At 41.0% G+C, this 9,952-nt stretch overlaps 1 pseudogene; it reads left to right on the top strand.

Moving 5' to 3' along the window:
• The first annotated feature begins 273 nt into the window (after positions 1–273).
• Positions 274–4,663, top strand: LOC142449247 (ribulose-phosphate 3-epimerase-like; annotated as a pseudogene).
• Positions 4,664–9,952: the final 5,289 nt, after the last annotated feature.

Here is a 9,952-nt window from a genome sequence, read left to right as displayed (position 1 = left end):
AAGAATCCCCCGTGTGGACCCAAACCAAACTCACTCCCACTGACCGAGTCCAGGCCAACTCATCGCAATCCCGAGGCACAGTAATTTCCTATTTGTTCAGCGACTGAGAAACTTACAAAGAAGCCCACCTCATCGCTCTCCGTCAGAGCTGCTGCTAAGTCCTAACTGCTGATCTTGCGCTCAGTCGTCTAGCACAAAACCTACTGCTCCACAAGGGTTCCCGGCACATCCTACAACCGACTAATCTTTTATTAAAACACTCTGGCTCATAGAATGGCCTGTAAGTTCTCATTTCTTACCATCAAGGTGAAGCCATAAAAAATAGATTTAAAAAATGTAACTTCTTTTGCCATTTTATCGATTTTAAACACTCTACTCATTGCTTCTTTAATGTGTACTTTTGTCTTTATTTCTACCAGTCTAATCTTTAAGCATTTTATGTTGCATTAAGGCAGCTCAGGCACGTGATTAGAATAGTCGAGGCACAGAAGGGGGCAGAATCAGAGCAGGGGTTTCAGGCCCACCACTTTCACTCCCTGAGGAGTGAGTATAGACCACTCGAATTCTCCACTGGTCATGACCACCTTATCATTTACTTTTTCCTCATTCCATTCTTTTCTGCTATGACATAAAAAGAAATCTCCATATTAAAATAGAATATGATTTCAGCTCCATTTCTAGAATATTCTGGCAGAGTGGTTCTAATTATGCGACCCCAGGAAAGTAATTTCTGTTACCTCTTGATTACTTTATTCAAAAGACAGCACGTGAGCACGCAGAGATATTTCTCTATGATCTCTGTGGTATAGTAGGGAACTGCTTCCTTTAATAGTTTAGCAGATTGTCAGCTACTCTAAAACAACTGGTCTCTCCTGACAACATGTCCAAAGCATATGAGATAAAGTCTCACCATCCTTCTAAGGGACATTCTAACTGCACTTCTTTCAAGACAGATTTTGTTTGTTGGTGGTCGTGGTATTGTCAACATTCTTCTCTAGCACCACAATTCAAATGCATCAATTCTCCTTTGGTCTTCCTTATTCAATGTCCAACTTTCACATGCATATGCGGTGATTGAAAATACCATAGTTGGGGTCAGGTGCACCTTAGTTCTCAAAGTAACCTCCCAAACCCCCAAAAGTGTGAGCTTTGTGGGTGAATTCCACGTGACGTGATTGCAATAAGTTCCAGAACCCAGCATAGAAGTAGAGTGCAGTTGTCATGAGAATAGGAAAAGAAAATGGAGGAGGGAAGCATGTCTGATCTCTACCTCATGGCAATAGGGAAGTCATAAGAGATCGCATGTGGCAAATAAATAAATAAATAACTAAACAAACAAACAGACAATTGAATAAATAAATAAGAGATCACATGTGGCTCCCATGCTTGCTTTCCACGCAATTCAGGTTATAATTTTTAAAGGCCTGTATAGCACTTCCCTAGCCACTCCCTCTGTCTCCTTGGTAGTTAGGATGTAGCTGTGATGGCAGGAGCAGGGCAGCCCTCTTGAGTCACAAAGAGAAGAGCATGTGCGGTATGATGGAACCACCCAAGTAGCCCTAAAATCCCAAACTAGAAACTGCTGCTCAAAAACTGCTACAGCCTTCTTGGCACACCCTGGACACACTCTCAAATTAACAACAAGGGTTAAAATCTTCTTTATTTACTTAGCAAGTATCTGAACCCTCCTCTAGTCTGATAGGCCCTGATCTTGGTGATTAGGAAACACAGAGAAAAGGAGAATATGAATCTTGACCTAACGGAGTCCTGGGGGTAAAAAATGGGACCACTAGACAAGCAGGCCATGCCAGCATACAAAAGGTCACAGTCCTGTTCTGAAAAATATACTCAATTTGCCTCTAGAAAATGGGCCAACTTCCACATAAAAAAATATAAAAACAAGAAGCAAGATCAAAAGGCAAAAATCAACTTGGAGTAAAATTCTGGCAACCTTTATTACCAATTAATGTTTCATTCTTCAGTGTTAAGTGGGTCTTTTAAATTAAAAAAGCTCAAGTGACCTTGTAGAAAATGCTAAAATATATGAACAGGCAAATCTAGAAAAATACAAAAGACAATTAAATACAACCAACATTTAATCATTAGCAATCAAAGAAAAATAAATGCATACAAAATAATTTTCACTTACCAGTTTGGCATGAATTAAAAAGACAGATAGCATCTAGTGTGGTGTGATTGTGGGTAGTATGCAAAACAGAGATGATTGTTTAAGTTGATTCAACCTGGCAGAGGAGCATCTGTTGTTAAATATGTATAATTGATAAACCATTAATTACATTTCCAGGATCTATGTAAACTCATTGCCATATTGCTTCTAAAAACCCCCTGCCATTAAGTCCATTCTGAGTCATAGTGACCCTATAAGATAGAGCAGAATTGCCTCATAGTTTGTCCATGGCTGTAAATCTTAACAGGAGCGGACAGTCTCATCCTTCTTCTGCACAGTGGCTGACAAATTCGAGGTGGCAGCCCAAGGTTTAATCCACTGAACCACCAGGACTCCGTAGACTTGCTTAAAGTACCCTCACCTTTAAGACAACTCGAATATCGGTCAATAGAAGATCAGTTACACAAAGCATGACATACCATTGGAATCCTGCGAAAGTTTCTCCATGAAACGGGGAGTAGATTCACCTGTATGATAAAGAGCTTTAAGTCAAGAACTGATGATGTACTAAGAAACCAGTCCACCTCAAGCTTTCAAGTCCAATGCTAGTCCATCAGCCCTGATCAGGCCCATGCAGGCACGTGCAGTGATGCGGACTGCAAGACGGTCACAGCCAGGGGGCACAGAGTTGTGTGGGCACAAGCTCGGTGGAAATGTGGCAGAACTCCGGCAGCTCTCAGGGTTAGTGACTGGGTCCCTGCAGGAAGGAAGGAAGGAAGGAAAGAAGGAAGAGAGAGAGAGAGAGAGATGTTCCCAGGGTCCTCCTTATAGGAAAGCCACACCTCCAAGGAGACAGCATCAGGCTGTGACCCAACTGAGAGCTTGGATTCCACTGCTACACTTTTAGACATCTTCAAGTTGGCATAAAATCATCTCACTACCACAAGTACCATGTAAAGAACTCCAAGCTTTACCATGTGATAAAAATTCATTATTTAACATGTGTTATGAATAGAACGCGATCCTACTAAGACGCTCAATGCTATCTTGGCTTACATACAGTTTTCCATCTGGATGGATCATGACTCTATAGGAGAGAAGGAGGATTGTGGGAAGAAAGCAATGGCAAGAGAGGTTTATTTTCTAAGTCAATATATGCACACACAATAATGTCAAGTCAATTCTGACTCATGGCAACACCATAGGGTCATCTTGGCTATAATCATTCTGGATGCAGATTGCCAGGCCTTGCTTTGATTGTGTCCCTTAGTGGATTCACACCACCAACTCTTAGGTTAGTATTCAAGCACAAGCCATTGTTCTGTATGTCAGTGTTCTATATGTCATAGAACCTATCGCTACCAAGTCAATTCCAACCCGTAGTGACCCTAGAGGAGAGGAGAACTGTCCCGTACAGTGTCCCAGGCTGTAATCCTTACAGAGGCGGACTGCCATACCTTTTACTCAGCGAGCATCCAGGGGTTCCAACCATCTACCTTTTTGTTAGTAACCATCTTCTTAGCCGCTATGCTACCAGGGCTCCCTAAGTCATATTCTTAAGTCTTTCACAGAAACAAGATTCCTTGTTTTTAATTAATACCCATGTCCATTTAAAGACAGAAAAATAAGAAATTTGCAATGACCGAAAAGCTCCCAAACTTCTGAAGCAACTAGAACTCTCAGAGTTTGCCTCCAAAGCAAGACCTTGACGTCTCATGAGTCATTTTGGGAGCCCTGTGGTGTCAAGTTGCACCGCTAACTGTAAGGCCAGCAGTTTGGAATCACCAGTTTCTCCCAGGGGAAAAGACAAGGCTTTATACCCCAGGAAAGAGCTACCGTCTCAGAAATTCCCAGAGGCAGTGCTACCCTGTTCTATTGGGTCATTGTGAGTTGTCATTGACTCGATGGCAGTAATTTGATTTTTAGTGGGTGCTGTTGTTTGTTTCAGCTGGCAAATTAGGGAACAAGTGTCTCTAGATGCAGGACGCTGGGACGAATTATCAGCATCTGGATGGCATAGATGGACATTTTGTTCCCAGCATCACCTTTGGTCACTCTGTGGTAGAGTCTCTGAGAGCAGCAAGGCCAGGACCCTTTCTTTGATAGACACATGCTGGCTTCCAGGCCAAAGCAGTAGCTAAAGCCAATGGCTATAACATGCCAATCAATGCACCTTTTATCTTGAGTTTACTTCAAACCCAGAGGCTTCAACTCAGTATAATGGGTTGAAGATTGATCTTACCATCCAACCAGGAACTACAGTACTTGGCATGGGTTAATCAGGTAGATCTGACGTTGGAACCTGTGTTTGGAGGGCAGAAACTCATGTATGGCATGACACCAAAGGTTCCCTGGTTGAGGACCCAGTTCCCGTCTTTAACATAAAGGTTGATATGGCACAGGGGATCCCAGCACTACCGTCAGGGTGCAGAGGTAGGAGCTAACATGACCGTGTCTGGCAATGCCATTATGAGGTAGGAAGACCCCAGGTGAGTCAACAACTTATTGGATGTTTGCTCAGAAAATTTCCCTTGATCAACAAAATCATAAGCAGCCTACTGTTTTTGCTTATAAAATCCTTTATTCTGGAAATCAAGAAGGTTGACTATCAAATTACATCAAATTGCACCACAGTTTAGGCAGCGCTGCTTCTCTGAGCAATGATTCATACCAGTGACTAAAATGTATCATAAAGAATGTTTAAGAGGGTGGAAATTGGTGTATTGTATCTATATTTTACCTGATAGAATTGAAAGATAAGTAAGGAGTCCTCATGGTATTTTCAAATAAGCATTGGACTGTTAACCTCAAGGTCCGAGGTTCAAACCCACCAGCCGCTCCACTGGAGAAAGATGAGGGCCTTGTAAAGACGTACATTCTCTGAAAGCCTACATGGTATCACTGTGAGTCAGACCGACTTGGTGACAGTAGGTTTGGTTTGGCTGGTGAATATCCTGTGGTTTTATAAGACTTGAGTTTTATAAAGAGTACAAATGTGGCTGTATCAAGGTCACAAATCAGAAATGTGTCTTCTACTAAAGAAAGCATGTTAGCTACTATGGAACAAAAAAGGGGGGTGTTTATATTTCTAATAAGAATTTTCTGCTGTTTCTCAGCTGTTTTGCAAAAGCAAAGGATGTTGTATTTCTCTTGTATCAAAAAGAAAAAGTCACCTCACACCTAGATCATGGGTTTAATCTGAGACACTCTTATTTAATGGAAATCTATCCCCCCTGCCCCCACCTCAAAATTTTATTATTAAAAAGGGAAAATTTGCATGTAAAAGTTGAATTTTCATTGAACACCTATGTGCTTACTTTGTCGATTCTACCATATATCTTACTAGATTAAACATCTCCCCATCCTCTAGTCATCCATCAACCCACTGTGTTTTTTTACACATTTCAAAGTAGTCTGAAAACATGAATGGCCTTCTCCCCAAGCACTTCCACATGCACACCATGCAGTCAGGTTTTAAATAAGCGATGAAGAATGAAGATTTAAGACACCAGAAGGGACCACACGTGATGTCAGACTGCCAAAGGGAAGGGGCCAGGAAAGATAGGCTTTGCAGGCTCAGGCCCTTCAAGTGGACTAATTAGATTTGGTTTGCCACCTTTATCTAGCCTTCTCAACGCCGGCAGAGAAGCATCCATACCTCTCAGCCACACATCAATATGTATGCCATTAATCAAAACTGTGGTTATAAAGACAGGGGAAAAAATCAAAGGGAAAGACAAGGTGTGCCCATGTGTGTAGCTGCGAGCATTTTCCCAGAGGAGTTGGTGTCTCGAACTGGGAGGTTCCCGCCCTGGTTGGACCGGAGCCTTTAGCTCCCAGGAACACAACACCAGCCTAGCAACCTTTCAAGTCCTGGCGAAAGGGTCTGTTGCTGTTTTCTTACAAATATTTGCTTGATGGTATCACTTGATGCTCTCAAAACGTTCAAGCATTCTGTTTAACTACACAAACACCTAACCCCAAACAACTCAAGACAACTTTCATGTTCATGTACAGTGCATCATTTTTTTCACCCCGACCTGAAAACTTTATTCACTTTAATTCCTAATTGGCAGGTAACCTAATAGAATCAAAGTCACCTTCCCTTTACACATGGCTCGGCCTGCCAGCCTGGTTTAACAAACAGCAAAGCATTCTTCTTCTGAAATAAGATAACAATTGCACCTACTTTGATGAACGTGCCCGGCAAGGTGTTACTCAGAATCAGACGAGCAAAATGACCGCTCACATTTGCTTGTTGTGATGGTGCCATTCCACGGCTCCCACTGCAACTGGAATTGCCAAGTACAGTAGTCCCTATGCGAAGTGTGACGTGTCTGGCAGCCTCTATGGACATTTATTTCTGAGGGAGTCATGCCTCTATGATAATGCAAACCAAATTCAAATTTTAAGATGGCCAAAATGGAAACATCTACAGTAAATATGAGAAACTTCATGAGAATAATTTGACTCTAGATTTAAAAACCATCAGTACCAGTTACCTACCATCCAGTCCAATGTTCCCCAAAGTAGAAGAAACTGCCCTCTGGAGGATACTGCAAAGCAGATGCCTACACTTTATCCTAGATTATGGGTTGTTATGCAAAAGTTTTTAATTGTCAGGGGGGCACTGAGTAAAATTATTTTTGTTGAAAAGTGGGGGGGGGGTGGCCCAATAAGTTTGGGAGCCTATGGTCTAGTGCAGGGGTTGGCAAACTGCAGTTCATAGTATGTACATGGGCTATTGAAAGAAAACTGGAAAAAATGCTAAAGATAGCATTCAGATAATGGTGATTTCATTTGTTTGTAAAATATACTTATGGCTCTCAAATAAATTGTAAATTGTTTTGAGGGATAGGATTGCCTTTTCCATCTCAAAATTTTTCCAACCCCTGTTCTAATCAACTCTGCTAACAGAGACTCTTGTGTATGAGAACTCAACCAGTTCCAATAGAGTTTTCATTGGCTACTTTTTCAGAATTAGATCACCAGCCCTTTCTTCCAAGATGCCTTTGGGTGGACTTGAACTTTCAACTTCTCGATTAGCAGCTGAGCATGTTAACCATTTGTATCACCCAAGGACTCCAGAAACGTGTTACATATTTTGCTATTTCACTATCTCACCTGACCATCAAGCATCAACGACAGATAGCACAATGGATGATCCTTTAGTGCTTGTATGGGGTACATGGTTAAAAAAATAGATGAGGGTAAAAGAAGTTAAAGATGCTCATCTCTCCTCTTAAGCCTGTCTATTTTAACTTACACTCTTGTTTTTCCCCGTGTTTAAAATTCAAGAATAAATTAAAAGTTGAATCCACTAAGACTTTAATGGAAAGAAATAAATGACATTACATTTATCTGGTCAGAACATCACCAGAAAACTAATTTCAGAAAGAAAAGGCTAATTAATAAGAGCAGAAATGACTATGTAACTTCCTTTGATCTTAGAAATTATTAAATAGTAAAATAACCTCTCTGTTTTTATTAGGCACAATAAAATGAAGAAGGCAAAGGCAAAGGAGCAAATGAAATATGGAGCTTGAAAGACAGGGGCGACCCCTTGGACTTAGCCACACAACAGAAGCCGGAGCCCTTATGGCTGAGGCTTATACAAAGAAAACTACAATGGTAGCATCGGCATTCTGCAATAGTAGTATTTAGTCTGCCTATGCAGGAACGCGGTAACTTGCTCCATGTGTGCAAATTCCTTTCAGTTTCTTGAAGGGATATTTTGTAAGCATCTCAGCGCTGGCAGGAGTCTTCTTATGGCTCCTCTAGCTCAGGGCACTAGCACAGTTCCAGGTGTCTGGTTAGTTCAGTGTCTCCCAGGGAGGGAAGAGAGAGAGAGAGAGAGAGAGAGAGAGAGAGAGAGAGAGAGAGAGAGAGAGAGAGAGAGAGAGAGAGAGAGAGAGAGAGAGAGAGACCCTCCTCCAAGGAGGATACTCCAGAGAGAAGGCCAGGCCCACACAGAGGCCTCATTGCCTAAGACCTGATTGACAGGCTAGACTCCACCCCTTCACTCTTGCTCCTCTCAAATTGATAGACTGTTATATAACTACCACAACCCTGTTGCTGGAGTGCTGCAAAACTTTTTGAGTTGCCTTTAGCAATATTTTACTTGTGATGTTAATTATACCCTTCAACAATTTCTGTATTCTATTTGGCCACATATTTTGGGCACAAATATGACTCTCTTTCAGGCAGTTGACCATATAGATCTCTCAAATTTTTTGGCATTGACTATATAGTGCTTCCAGGGTTACGTCACGTTTTTGAAACATTTCAGTTGGTATGCTGTCAATATTTGGAGCCTTATTTTTCACTAATGCCTTCATTAAAGCTTGAGAATTTCTCTTTAACACCAATGGCACTTGATCACATGCTAACTTTAGAAACGGTGGCGTATCAACCCACTCCTTTTGTTACAGTGACTGTGCATTCATTTCATCTTCTCTTCCTGCATGGTTTAATAGTTTGCCTATAAAATCCTTCAGTATTGAATCTTGAGGCTTGACTTTTTCTATCTTTCAGCTTATAATATGCTGTGGGTGCTCTCCCCTTCTGGCTTTCTTTTCTAATACCAAGTCTTTGTACATTTCATTATAATGCTTTACTTTGTCTTCTTGAACAGCCCTTTGAAACTTTCTGTTTGGCTATTTTCATCATCTCTTCCACTTGCTAGGTTCAGGGTCTCTTCTGATATCCATTTGATCTTTTCTCCTTCCAACTTTTTTTCTTATTTATTTTTTCTTATATTAGTTTTATAGACATTTTACACAATCCAATATATCAATTAATATGTAATTCTGTTGTTCAATGCCATCAGCTTCCCATTCTCCCACCTTTACTCTCCCCCTCTCTTCCTGCACCTTCAGGGAACCATTACTCCTATTACATTTTCTGCAGGGTTATCTATCTTGACTTTCATGTACCAAACAATTCTAAATATACAAGTGAACATATGCAAATCTAACATGTTTAATGAAGTAACACAAATGGTATCTTCTTAGTAAGGGGAAGAAATATTAAAGAACTAACAGATAATTATGTGGTTCATCAGTACCATGCCTTTCCCTGGATTTGTTATCCTTTCCATGAGGCCCTTCTGAGAAGGACTGTCCAATTATCTTGCAGGTGAGCTTTGATCTCTAGTGCATCATGCCCTTGATATTGAGTTGGTTACGTGTTTTTTGAACTTCTGATACCTCTTCCTATCAACACCTCATGATCACACAGGCAGATGTGCTTCTTCCATGTGGACTTTGTTGCTTTCCTGCTAGATGGCAGCTTGTTTAATTACAGGCTTTTAAGACTCCTATCTTTTGATAGCTAGGCACCATCAGCTTTCTTCATCAAATTTGCTTACACACCCATTTTGTTTTCAGTGATCATGTCAGGAAGGTGAGCATCATAAAATACCACATTATTAGAACAAAGAGTTCTTGTACTGAGGCAGGGTTTAAGTAGAAGCCCAAAGTCCATCTGCTTCCCTGACACACACACACACACACACACACACACACACACACACACACACCACATATTTTCCCCCTTCTACTCCACAGTTATGTTTACTCATTGTTCACATTTCAATAATTCCTCTCATATAGAATTCAGTTGTTCAAATATGTCAAGAAAAGCTACCCACTCACTGATGTCAATTTTAGAACACTTACTATTCTTTTGTACCCATCGTTATTGGGTTCCTACTCCCTTCCTCCCACGCCCCCCAGTAAGTATCAGTTCCTGTCTCCGTAAAGTTCCCTGTCCTGGATTACTTGTATAGATAACTACCAATACAACATACACATAGTCACAAGT

This window comes from Tenrec ecaudatus, chromosome 5, assembly GCF_050624435.1.
Source record: "Tenrec ecaudatus isolate mTenEca1 chromosome 5, mTenEca1.hap1, whole genome shotgun sequence".
Taxonomy (NCBI): Eukaryota; Metazoa; Chordata; class Mammalia; order Afrosoricida; family Tenrecidae; genus Tenrec; species Tenrec ecaudatus.
The sequence above is the reverse complement of the archived record's forward strand: the minus strand, read 5'-3'. Positions and strand labels throughout refer to the sequence as shown.